General features: G+C 39.7%; 1 protein-coding gene across 1 annotated transcript in view; it reads right to left on the bottom strand.

The window, feature by feature from the left end:
- The window catches only part of gatad2b (GATA zinc finger domain containing 2B), a 110,128-nt gene extending 103,407 nt beyond the window's left edge, over positions 1-6,721 (bottom strand). Inside the window, exon 1 of the mRNA XM_057827361.1 lies at positions 6,612-6,721. The gene's annotated coding sequence lies outside the window, so the exon portion shown is untranslated. The remainder of the gene's footprint in view (positions 1-6,611) is intronic.
- Between the last annotated feature and the right edge of the window lie 6,180 nt (positions 6,722-12,901).

The raw sequence follows: 12,901 nt of genomic DNA, 5'->3' as shown, positions 1-12,901 counted from the left end.
AATCCTCCTGTCCAATCCACAAACAGACAATAATCCTAAACGACGCCCAAACACACCCTTCTTCTGCTCACAGCCCGCCCCGGAGAGCCTTCAAAAAGAATGACTGTTTAACTAATCGTTGTTGTTTTTTCTAGGGAAAATTTTGCCGACTTGTTATATGGTGACCCTGAATCCTCGCCTGGGTCTGTCGCTATTTTGCCTTGCCGTTTGATCGCTGTCGACCAGAATAAATTGTCAACTTGTGTTTTGAAGCCAATAGTATGGGAAATCAGTTGACCATTTGCGGGGCATTGCTCCCACCTGCTGGTCAGAATAATTCAATGCACCTATTTTTTGTTACAGTAGTTTGGTTCAATCACTTACACATTGCGGTGTCTAGCGGTAGCATTGACAGTCGTGAATGCTTTCTGTTACGTTCCCGCCTCGGAAATATATGTAAGTATTTTATGTTTACTATTACATATGGATGTGCAATATACATGGGCGATATGACGATATAAAACCGTCTCACGATCTTAAGTGCTGAAGGTACATATTTTTTAGGACATCGTTATACCGCGTTTTATTAACTTACTATAAAAACTTTAAAAGTTTACTAGTTTCTTTTGTTATTGACCTTAAGTATTTGATTATGTCATGAGTGTTACTATTGATATTTGTTTAATATATTGTAATTTTGCACAGTGCATTTCCGGTTTGTTGAAAATACTCTCTTTTTTGAGTAATTTAATGTTTACTACTATACAGCTGCTATATTTTTTTGTATTTGCACTGAATCAAACTCAGATTGGCTGCGTTGGTTGGCAAAAGCACATTTAAAAGTTTACTAGTTTTCTTGCATTGTGTTATTCACCCATATTCATAGTATTGAGTTTTTAATAAATATCTTTCAAAATATCTTACTCAATGTTTTATTTTAAGTGTTTTAAAAACATCGTGATAATATCGAAACCGTGATATTGTCTTGGGAATACCGTGATATATATTTTTTCCCATATCGCCCAACCCTAATGTGCAAAATATGTTTACTTCTGTGGTGAAGGGTCATATGTACAGAACTTCATAAGTCAGCCAATGCTTTAGTAGCTAAAGCTAGTGTGCTATGCTATACCTATAATAGTTGTGTATATAAGTGTATTGTGCAGTTTGTTGTATATTGAGTATTAAATATGTGTATTTTTCTGTTGTACTTTCACAATAATAAGACGAGTGTCTTCCCATAAAAGCAAGAAAAGACCAAGCCTTTTGGTTTATGGAAGTGCATTCATTCTTAGCTGGCTGCCGGGCAGTGCAGAAGTGAAACTCACTGTTTTGTTCATGTCATTATGAAAAATCTGATGACATCAAAGGCAAATCTACGTTGAATCCACCACTATTTTTTGTTAAACCTCCAGGTGTTCAAAAACTCAGGTTATACATTTACAAAATTATATATTTATTATCGGTTATCAATATCGGTATCGGCTTTGAGGAGCAGGAAGTTACCGATATCGGTTTCAAAAAATGGATATCGTGCACTCCTAGAAAGAAGAGAGTCTAATCTTTCATTTGGTGGGTTCCATGTTTATATAGCAATAGAACAGAATTTTCTGTGGGCCTTGCAAAATCAGTCAGAATCCAGTAAAACGGCCGGGAGCGAAGGTGAAAATGGCTGGCAGTGAATGAGTTAATGTTTCTTTCCTTTGAAATAGTTACACTTGATGATCAACATCGCGTATAGATTTTTCTTTCATGTCAAAATGGAATGTACTTATCATATTTTTCTAATGTAGAATCAGCTGACGCCTACTGCTTGGATGAGAAGGCGCTTTGACAGGTATAGCCATCAAACTTCATTGATGCAACCACTGTAAGAGACTCTCCGGCCCATTAATTCGGATTCGTGCCTAGCTCAAAATAAGATGAACATGTTCTAACACTCTACAGTACCCTTTGTCTCACCATATCCGTCTCCAAATGAGCCAAAATGTCAAATGTTTCTCTCACAGGAAATCTGAAATGAGCAAAACGAGACTTGACGCATATACAGTATAAATATTATACGACATGATGTATTGTAAAATAGCTCGGACTGTATTCTATATATGTTCCGAAAGTATATAGTCGCTGTAAACCTCAGCTAAACTACGGGCCTGCCAACAAACACCTACTAACAACAGCAAGAAAAATGACTATTTGTTGCTCGTGGTTATTAAAAGCAGCATCCCTTAAAAATTGACTAGCGGTACTTTCAGCAGGACACCTGGGGACACTCTTGCAGCTATTGGAACACTGCCTGAAACAAACAAATCACTAGGCACCAAATGCGGTCCAATTTCCGTTTGTTGCTGACATATTTACTTTAAATTGCTTTGCCTTTACGGATAACATTGTGGTAACCGACAGCTAGCCCATCTTTGAGTTTACACCGAACTGGCTGCGCGCTACCCGACCACAGTTTTGTGTGTCCTAATTTTACAGGCAAGATTTAGTTATTTTATTTTGCTCACTGACAATGACCTGGATGCCGCCCGCAAAAAAACGCACCAATTTGAAAATAAGCGATTAGCCGGAAACGCGAACAACCTAGCTAAACTAGGCATGTGGCTGATGGCACACACAGTAAAGAGATGAGTTATGTAGAACAGTGGTCCCCAACCTTTTTTGCTCCACGGACCGGTGTGATGTGGGCCTTCTTTTCACGGACTGGCAACGTGTGGCAGAAAATGACAGTAAATATAAAATAAAACGACGGGGCTAAAAACGAATAGGAGGTTAACCCTTTAACACCGGATATGTCGGCGGCGACATGTTTACGCATATCATCTTTGAAGCCTCGTCACACGTTAATTACGTCACCCACGTTCCGCTGCTTGGTCTCATTGAAAAGTGTGGAAGTTGAGGTCTACCCCCGTTTTTACTTGAAGTCAATCAACCAAAAAAAAAAAAAATGGAGATAATGTGATTTAAATTTTATAGTTTTATTGTTTTAAATTAAAACGCTGCATAGACCATCATTTCTTGTCCTTATTCAAAACCGAAAGCACTACGAAAAACTACATATCCCAGGAGCCACTGCGAGGTCTAAGGACGGGCGTGATGTGAACATTTTCAATAAGATGCCGAGCGAGGCGCCACTTAACTCATTTTACTCATTTCATAAGAAGCATTTCAAGGTCCTGGAGTGGCCCAGCCAGTCTCCAAATCTCAACCCCATAGAAAATCCGTTGAGGGGAGTTGAAAGTCTATGTTGCCCAACGCCAGCCCCAAAACATCCCTGCTCTAAAGGAGATCTGCATGGTGGAATGGGCCAAAATACCAGCAACAGTGTGTGAAAAGCTTGTGAAGAGTTACAGAAAACGTTTGGCCTCCGTTATTGCCAGCAAAGGGTACATAACAAAGTACTGAGATGAACTTGTGGTATAAAAGCTCACAAAAAGCTAAATTTCTCTGTTATTTCATCAGAAATTGGAAAATTGCTCAAACTAAGCTATTTTCTAATGCTGATTTCTAGATAAACTTACTTTTTTCCTGCTGAAAGAAAAGAGTCTTTTTTGGTGGGTTCCATGTTTATATAGCAATAGGACAGAATTTTCTGTGGGCCTTGCAAAATCAGTCAAAATCCAGTAAAACGGCCGTTAGCGAAGGGGGTTGCACCGGTGAAAATGGCTGGGAGTGAATGAGTGGGAGGCGAGGTAGCGAGCGACGGCCAGTTGGATTGATCGAGCGACTTTGAAACGTTCGGAATGAATCGAAAACTAAATTTAACGCATGTTAATGCATTATTTGTTGTCAATGGGACATCAATATTACAAATTTTGACCAAAACAATTTGGGATTTTTTTTTTTGTCTTATTGGGTCCAAAATGTTGATTATAATTGGTCAGTGAAGAAAACAACAGTTTCCCCATTAAAAAAAAGCTGTCCAAAGACGTATCCGCCCGCAGCACAGTCAAATGCAGCTAACATTACTGTTTACATTGACTGACACTGGGCTGCTCTAGATGTGCAAACACCCTAGTAATGTCAGCCTACCATTAGAGGGCGACATACACAAATCTGTACTTAGATTAGTCAATAGAGTAGAAAAGCATATTGATGTATCAAGAGGCACAAAAGTGAGTATACCCCTTAGAAACTACATCCCTAAATGTCCAAATTGAGTACTGCTTGTCATTTTCCCTCCAAAATGTCATGTGACTCGTTACAGGAGTGCTGTCAGCATTGCTGCAGAGATTGAAGAGGTGAGGGGTCAGCCTGTTAGTGCTCTGACCATCCATCAACTTGGTGTGCATGGCTGTCACCCGAGGAGGAAGCCTCTTCTGAAGACGGTACACAAGAAAGCCCGCAAACAGTTTGCTGAAGACATGTCAACAAAGCACATGGATTACTGGAACCATGTCCAAAGGTCTGATGCGACGAAGATTAATTTTTGTAGTTGCAATGGTCTCAAGCATGTGTGGCGGCGACCAGGTAAGGAGTACAAAGATAAGTGTGTCATGCCTAGAGTCAAGCATGGAGGTGGAAATGACAACACCCCACCTCTTCAATCTCTGCAGCAATGCTGACAGCACTCCTGTAACGAGTCACATGACATTATGGAGGGAAAATGACAAGCAGTACTCGATTTGGACATTTAGGGATGTAGTTTCTAAGGGCTGTACTCATTTTTGTTGCCACGGGTTTAGATATTAATGGCTATATTTTGAGTTATTTTGAGGGGAAAATAAATGGACTCTGTTATATAAGCTGCACACAGACCACTTTTCATTGTGTCAAAGTGTCATTTTGTCAGTGTTGTCCCATGAAAAGATATACTTGAATATCTACAGAAATGCGAGGGGTGTACTCACTTTTGTGATACACTGTACGACGCATCGATAATTGTGATAATCGTGATCATTCATCGTTCAATAATCGAACCATAGCGCCATGAATTGTCATCGAAACGAATCGTGAGGTGCCTAAGATTGCACACCACTAGTTTTTAGATAGTTGTTTTGAGATTTAGGGGGTATTTAGGGGTCCTGATAGGGTTAATTACAATTTACGCGGAACTTCGGGTTACGTCGCCAGCGTAGGAACGGAACTCCTTTGTAATCCAGGGACTACCTGTATTAGTACAACCTTACATTTAAGCAGTATCGTGAGACAGTTTAGTCCAAACGGTGGAATTGGCAGCTAAAATTTGGAACTAGTGCTAATCATTGAGTAGCTAGTATTTTGCTTTGAATGTGTTGACTCCCCCCCCCCCAGAGTAGATGTTGTTGCAAGATTCCACTGTACAACGTGATTGCTTGTCGTATATCAATAATGACATGCAAATTAAAACTAGTGACACATCACATTCTCATGGTCATCATTGTTTACAAACTATAAAACAAAATGCATTAAATACAGCCAAACCTAGAGCTACCAGTGGGCCATGAACAGCAAAAAGGAAAAGGGAAAGCCTCCATCATTGAGGATACTACAGTTCATTCACTCTCTTCAACAGCAGGAACCGTTCATTCATACAGAGCAACTATCACAGTGTGAGCAAAGGGCTGAGTTTATCAACTTCTGCTAGCTTCTATTTCTAGACCTAAGGTTTAGGGACTGCTTTATATTGATAAGGAGGTGACAATTTGTCAAGGAGACGTTCAAAAAGAGCAGCTGCTAGGAAATGATAGTAATAGTAGCCATTGACAATGACCTCCTTCAATATTTCCTGAATTGAACATCAGTCGACGGACCAAAACACGGTTTTAATCCCATAAATAAAGTGAGAAAGTTGAATCAAGTGATTCTTATATGTTCAATGTGATGTCAGGGAGCAGCCGCTAAGGTGTTGTAGTAGCTGCACTAAACTGCACAATAATGGCCAGACTACATTTTCATATTGATTCCCTTCTGGTCTCTAACGCCAAATCTACCTTAGTTGAGAAGAAATCGTCCCGAATCATTCAACGCTTGTCCCCTTTACAGTGAGATCTTAGTTACGCTGTCAGGCGCCAGGCAGCCATTTAGGTGCACATGAACCCAGTTGAGTCTCTCCACGTAAATGGCTGATACATTTCGTATTTTTTTCTCCCCCCGCCCCCCCTTCCTAATTGCCGAAAGCCATCAGCAGCACCCACCGGCCTCCTCCCCAGCGCGTTTAATCCAGCACTTCAAGCTGCTTTGCCTCCGTAAAACCATTCTAACACCTCATCTCATCCCGGTGCTCTTTAAACGAGCATTAAGAAGTATTTGCAGAATCCGGGCTCCGGTTAACCCCGAGAGACTCAGCATCAAACAATGAGAAGGACTGGAGGCATTCCGTTTCCATCACAAAGCATCCGACATGTCGCTGAAAACACTTTTCAAAACACAAGCGTCCACCGGTTTTGTTTCGACTCGTAAGCGAGACGTGAAAACGCACAAATGGACGGTTCTCGGCGAAGACGACGACTGCCGCCGCCGCCGCACGTCAGTGCCAAGCCGCATCAATTAATAGCAAAGCAAAGCGGCTCTATTGTCTATCAGCATAAGCGGCGGTAGCACAACGACATAACAACAAGCCCGTCTGGCAGCCAGGCGAATCCCGCCGTTGTCATTTCAAAAACAGCTCCAGTTCAGAAGGAAGGCCGCGTTCGCATCCTCGGACTCACCTGTGTCTCGCTTTCGCCTCAGTGTGTACCGTCTCCGGGTTCACGGGCCCGTCCTGACGCGCCGCTGCTGCGGATACTCACCACCAGTCCCCGGCACCGGCAGGCGGCACTGAGCCCGATGATTGGGCCTAGCAGACGTTCGCCTCCTCCGTGCATCCCAAGAGACAGCTCATTGGTCAACCCCTCACGCCGTGACGCCCAACCGCGCGTCTGACTGGTTGGTCTTTCGAGAGGCGGAATCTGGAAGATAGCCGATTGGCTGTCTGGCGCATGTCTGTGGCAGCTTCCGGCTTTCTGATTGGTTAGTAATTTCCGCGGCGGAGTAAACCAATCCGTCGATTGGTCGATAGTAATGTTGTTGTCTGCGTCTCCGAGCCTAGATTATGGAGCGAATGACAGTGCGTACTATTCATTGTCAAATTTATTATAATGATTATTTCCTTCATTTTCGCATGACCGGCACCTTCTCGGTATAAGCTAACCGTATTGTGCGGTTGCTGCGAGGATAGCGGACATTGGTGCGGCACGTTTATTAAAATAATTGTTTATTTATATCCCCGAACGCACGCATGTGCATGACAAAGACCCGAGGAAAGGACACGGCAGCGTTGCAGATGCACCGTCACAACAATCTAGTAATTCAATTCAGTTTTTTTGCCTAATTAGAGTTGTATTCCCAATTGAGACCAAATAAACCCGTTATATGCACTCGGTGGCATCATTTGCATTAGTTTTTTTTTTTTAGAGATGAAGCGTCATACCGAACAATTTTTATTTCCAGCCCGAGGTAATTAACATCATTTGCGAATATATTCTACCTTCTAAATCAACAATAAATTATTATTTTTCTTGACATGTGCCCAATAGCGACAATTCCTGTGGACTTCCTGACCTACTTTGCATATTGAAATATATAATTATTTACTATAAATTTATTGGCAGTGTGGTGCTTCGTAGCAGTCGCGTAGACATGATTGACCCCAAACTGCGAATAATATCGCTATCAAAGATTTAAATATAATATAAACACGACATGCCTGGTTCGTAAACGTGGAAAGAAGAAACTTTTACACTGCAACAATGAAATAGTTTCTGAGAGGAGGGCGACCCCAAGTGGACAGCAGAAACACGCGCATTTTTCCGTAAACTAACAATATGGTGCATACCCATTTGGTACACCCCAAATTTGCATCCTTTAACCTCTATCTGGCCCTTAAAGCAACACTACGTAAATCTATAACCTTTATAAAATATTTTCATAAAATTTGTGATGGTGTGTTGACTGAAAACTAGTGTAACGACAGCTCTTTTATATCTTGGGGGGGTCTGTATGGCGTTCAACGGCACTGAATAACTTTAAGGAGTGAAGGGAATAGCATATTTTCTCGTATTTATCGATCGACTGCTTTTATTACTCTAACACACTTAATATAATCGGGGAACGGTATTGTTTCTCGGATTTACTGTTTGTATTACTCTAACACACCCAATATAAAATAAATAGTACTTACATCATAGTTTAAGGAAAACAAGCAGTATATATTTGACATAGGGCATAAGAGATACATGACGCCTTCGTATCACAGAAGCCCAACGCGTGCGTCATGCAACTGACTGAGCAAGATTGACGCTGACATCTACAAGCCCAAGTCTGCACCACCAACTCCCGCAATCGGTTCCTCCGGACAGTCCAGAACAGATGGCTGGACATCTTGTCCTGACAAGGAACATCCGATAAGGAGGTAGCCATACCTGTCAACCCGAGGCAGTTGGCAGTCTTACAAATAGTGACGTATGCCCTTACAAATTGGTGACTAATCTTACAACGTTGTATATAGCGTGCACTATGAAACAAAAATAAACCTCAATTTTTAAAATAATCTGAATTCATTGGAAATATTGTAACATATAACCTGGTGCAATCAAAGAACAATCAATATCTTCAGCTACATCATGATTACTAAAATTTAACAGTGACTTTTGTTATAATTGTATGTAGCACTTTTGGCAATTTCTATCATGTCTTGATGGCTGCACTTCATGGCACTTCAGCTCGCAAGTTAGTTTGACTTGAAGGTAGTTCGTTAGTGTGTCCAGTTATGAATTAAAAAGATCTATTGATAAAATTAACTTACGGATGCTATTTTTGAGTCAGGGAACATTTCTTTTGCTAATTCTAAGAAGTGATCAGCAATAGTTGCAGGCAAATTCTGTTCGGCAACAAATTGACAGAATGAAATCTCCGCTTTCCTCACTTTTCATGGGACCTCTACTGTATGTGTATGTGTGTAGCCCAGCGTCCTCTTCATTCGGCCCCCGGTTCCGACAGCTTTACATGAGTTTTAACTTTTATTCTTTGCTCTATTCTTTTTTTTTTTTTTTTTTTTTACAATATGCACAACTCGGGTTTTATTTTTAATGGTGCAATAATCTAAATGTAACATTTATTTGTTACATGTTTTGATTAGGGCTGTCAAAATTATCGCCTTAACGGGTGGTGATTAATTTTTTAAATTAATCACGTTAAAATATTTGACGCAATTAACGCACATGCCGCGCTCAAACAGACTAAAATGACAGTACAGTGTAATGTCTGCTTGTTACTTGTTTTTTTGGTGTTTGGTACCCTCTGCTGGCGTTTAGGTCCAACTGATTTTATGGGTTAGTACCATGAGTGAGCATGGTGTAATAATTGACATCAACAATGTCGAGCTACTAGTTTATTTTTTGATTGAAAATTTTACAAATTTTAATAAAACGAAAACATTAAGAGGGGTTTTATATAAAATTTCTATAACTTGTACTAACATTCATCTTTTAAGAACTACAAGTCTTTCTATCCATGGATTGCTTTAATGTTAATAATGTTAATGCCATCTTGTTGATTTATTGTTATAATAAACAAATACAGTACTTATGTACCGTATGTTGAATGTATATATCGGTCTTGTGTCTTATCTTTCCATTCCAACAATAATTTACAGAAAAATATGGCATATTTTATAGAAGGTTTGAATTGCGATTAATTACGATTCATTAATTTTTAAGCTGTAATTAACTCGATTAAAAATCGTTTGACAGCCCTAGTTTTGATGCATTGTTATGCATTATAATTTATGTTTGAATTTTGGGGCACGTAGAATGGATTAGAGCATTTACATGGAAAACGCATCTCTACTTACAGAATTTTCAAGTTAAGAAACTACTTCCAGAACCAATTAATTTCGTAAGTAGAGGTACTACTGTACTGTACCCAGGTAATATGATTGATGAGAAGTTTATTTGCTGTTTTTTTTTTTTTTAATGATTTGGTTTATGCTGGCGCGATTGCAAATAAAGCCACTAGATGGTGCTCTTTGCTACCTTAGCTCACAAACTACCTAAACCCCAAGAACCATCAAATGAACCGAAAGTGACACACACCCACATTACACTAAAGAACTGCCTCAGTGCAGAAAATGTCAAGAGTTGTCAACATGTGAAGGAAGCTTCAACACTTCAAGAATTGAGGTCAGTGCAATGAAGAGAAGAGGAGAGGAGAGGAGAGGAGAGGAGAGGAGAGGAGAGGAGAGGAGAGGAGAGGAGAGGAGAGGAGAGGAGAGGAGAGGAGAGGAGAGGAGAGGAGAGGAGAGGAGAGGAGAGGAGAGGAGAGGAGAGGAGAGGAGAGGAGAGGAGAGGAGAGGAGAGAAGAGAAGAGAAGAGAAGAGAAGAGAAGAGAAAGGTTGGCGTGTGACCAAACAGTGCAGGTGTCCGCCTAACAACAAGAGGCCACGCCAGAGGAACTCTGTCCGGCATGAGCAGGACCTGAACTCTCCGGGAGACGCAAAGCAAGCTTAGAATTGCAAACAAACACCGTCCCAGAAGGCTCTTCCATATGTGTCTATCACATTGTTTATTCATGTATTAGACAAAGACATCCCTCAGAGAAGCGACATGACGTCACACATTCCTCAAAATGTGTGAGGAATTACAAAACAAATGTAGGCTATACAACTCCCTGTTTTTTTCTTCTTCTTTTTCTTAATAATTAATGGGGAAAAAAGTATTCAAATGCAGATCGTGTTAGTTATATTATTTGGGAAGAAGAAGTACTGTTGTTGTACTGCAAGAATAAAGTCCGTTTTTATTTTCAATATAAGAGTAAATTAAGGATTTTTCATTCTCCAGGGAAAGAAAGACGTATAATATTTCTCAGACAATCTAGTCATATAAAATTATAATAATAAATAACGATATTGAGTCATCTTCCATTCCGCTTATCCTCACGAGAGTCGTGTAATGCTGGAGCCTATCCCAGCTAACTGTGGGCAGTCGGCGGGGTACAAATAATATATAAACGTACACAATTTGATAAAACTGCAGTAACAGATTTGAGTGGAGGTACCAGGTCAACACATAGCCTTTGAATCCTTGGCGGTAAAGGTACAAAGGTAGCTCATAAAAACACGCCTTGACAATTAGAATGACGATGATGCAACCAAATGCACTCCAAAATAAGACGTGTCATTTGCATTGGAGAGATTCCAATTCAACTAAACTGAGAAATGATTCACAGGGAGTACAGATGTGTAGTTGGAAAAGTCTAATTGATCCACAAACTTTGAAATTATAATTATATATGTAAACGGTAATGATAATCCTTGGTAACCTATCCATGCCAGCAACGTATAGTGACAGACAGAACTAATAAATGCTCTTTCACTAGATGGCAGAAAGTCTGTAATATTTGACTCTCTACTAAATGTCGTGAGATTATTTTAAGTATAAAATATGTTCCTTGCTTCAAAAAAGTTTTAGTGGGACTGGTTTAATCAGCAGATCTGTTGCATTTGTCACATTTGGCAATCTAAAAATGAGACAAATGTTTATTTTAAGCGCTAAATTTACAGTAGCGTACCGCACCAATGCTATTTTTAGACCGTGACGTCCCCATCGTAACGCAGAAGTGGGACATAATAGGCAAGCCCTCGCAGACAATCTATGTTATTTCTGCTTGTTTTCTCCGGTAATACTTGAAAAAAGAATATGTCGATCAAACACTGCTGCTATGGAACTTTACAAAGGACTCTAGGCATTATGACATGTGAAGGATGTTTTCTTCATATGTTTCCCATAACCAAAAACTGGGAGGAAAAAATGTGAAGAATGGATCAACTTGTGCGGAAAAAGACTAGTTTAACGCCAGCAAGGTGAAGCCATTCACATTTCATATGCAGTAAACATTTTGCTGGGGGCCAGGGTCCGTCAGAGGACGAGGACGTAAGCCATTTTGATTTTTTTCACTTACTTTTTAGTGTGGCATTTTGCCGTGCTGCGTCTGTCTGACAATGAATGACCTGAAAAAAATTTAAATGGTATCTGACTGCCACTGTTATTACCTTTTCTGTTGTAAAAAAAAACACAAAAAAAACAACAACTTTAGTAAGGGGGAAGTGTAAATAAATTAGACATTATTACAGACATTACAAATTACAGACAATTCCAACACAAATGCACACTCACAGCCCTGACAGATATACGGCACTTTTTTTTCGGCCACCAGCAGCAGCCACTGTAAGTAAAAGAAAGATGTCAATGTTGTTGAGGTGGGGAACACCCCACAAATTTTGCTGCTGAAAGTCCAACCTGCATCAGAGTTAGCATTACATTTACTGTGTGAATTTGCTAACCTGCAAAACTCTAGTAAGAAGCTGCTTAGAGAGAAGTGTCCTTTTTATTTTTGTAATTCCCTGAAGTTGTTTTTTCATTTGAATTTATTTCTTTATTTAGACAGATAATGTTGAGTGGTCTTATGACAAATGTTCATTTTTTGCATTCCTGGATAGTTAAGAAATTCTGAACAGGTTTGTATTTATTGTGCATGTTAATCTAATTTATGTGTAAAATACTGCAATTTTGAATTTGCTAATAAAATACAGACATTTATTCTGGAAGTTTTCAAAATGATTATTTAGTAGTAGAACCAAAACACATGAAAGTTAGCATACTGTAAGGCAGTGCAGATTTATTTTTGCATTGTTCATGTAGCCTATCAATTAATTTGATTCATATTCATGAGAAATGTAGCCTTGTTCACCCAATCTGTTTGGTCTTATTAATGTCCCGTTCCCAGCAAAAAGTGTACATGCAGGTTATGCAGGTTATTAATGTTGACACCAAACCTACGTCCTTGATTTCATGACAAATAATGACAGTGTTTGCTTTTGCAAGAAAACGATTTACACACGCCCCAAAATCAAAACGCGGCATTTTAAAAACTAATTTGAAAATATTTTATTCTGAAGGATTGC

This window comes from Corythoichthys intestinalis, chromosome 22, assembly GCF_030265065.1.
Source record: "Corythoichthys intestinalis isolate RoL2023-P3 chromosome 22, ASM3026506v1, whole genome shotgun sequence".
Lineage (NCBI taxonomy): Eukaryota > Metazoa > Chordata > Actinopteri > Syngnathiformes > Syngnathidae > Corythoichthys > Corythoichthys intestinalis.
This window is presented reverse-complemented; position numbering and strand designations above follow the sequence as displayed.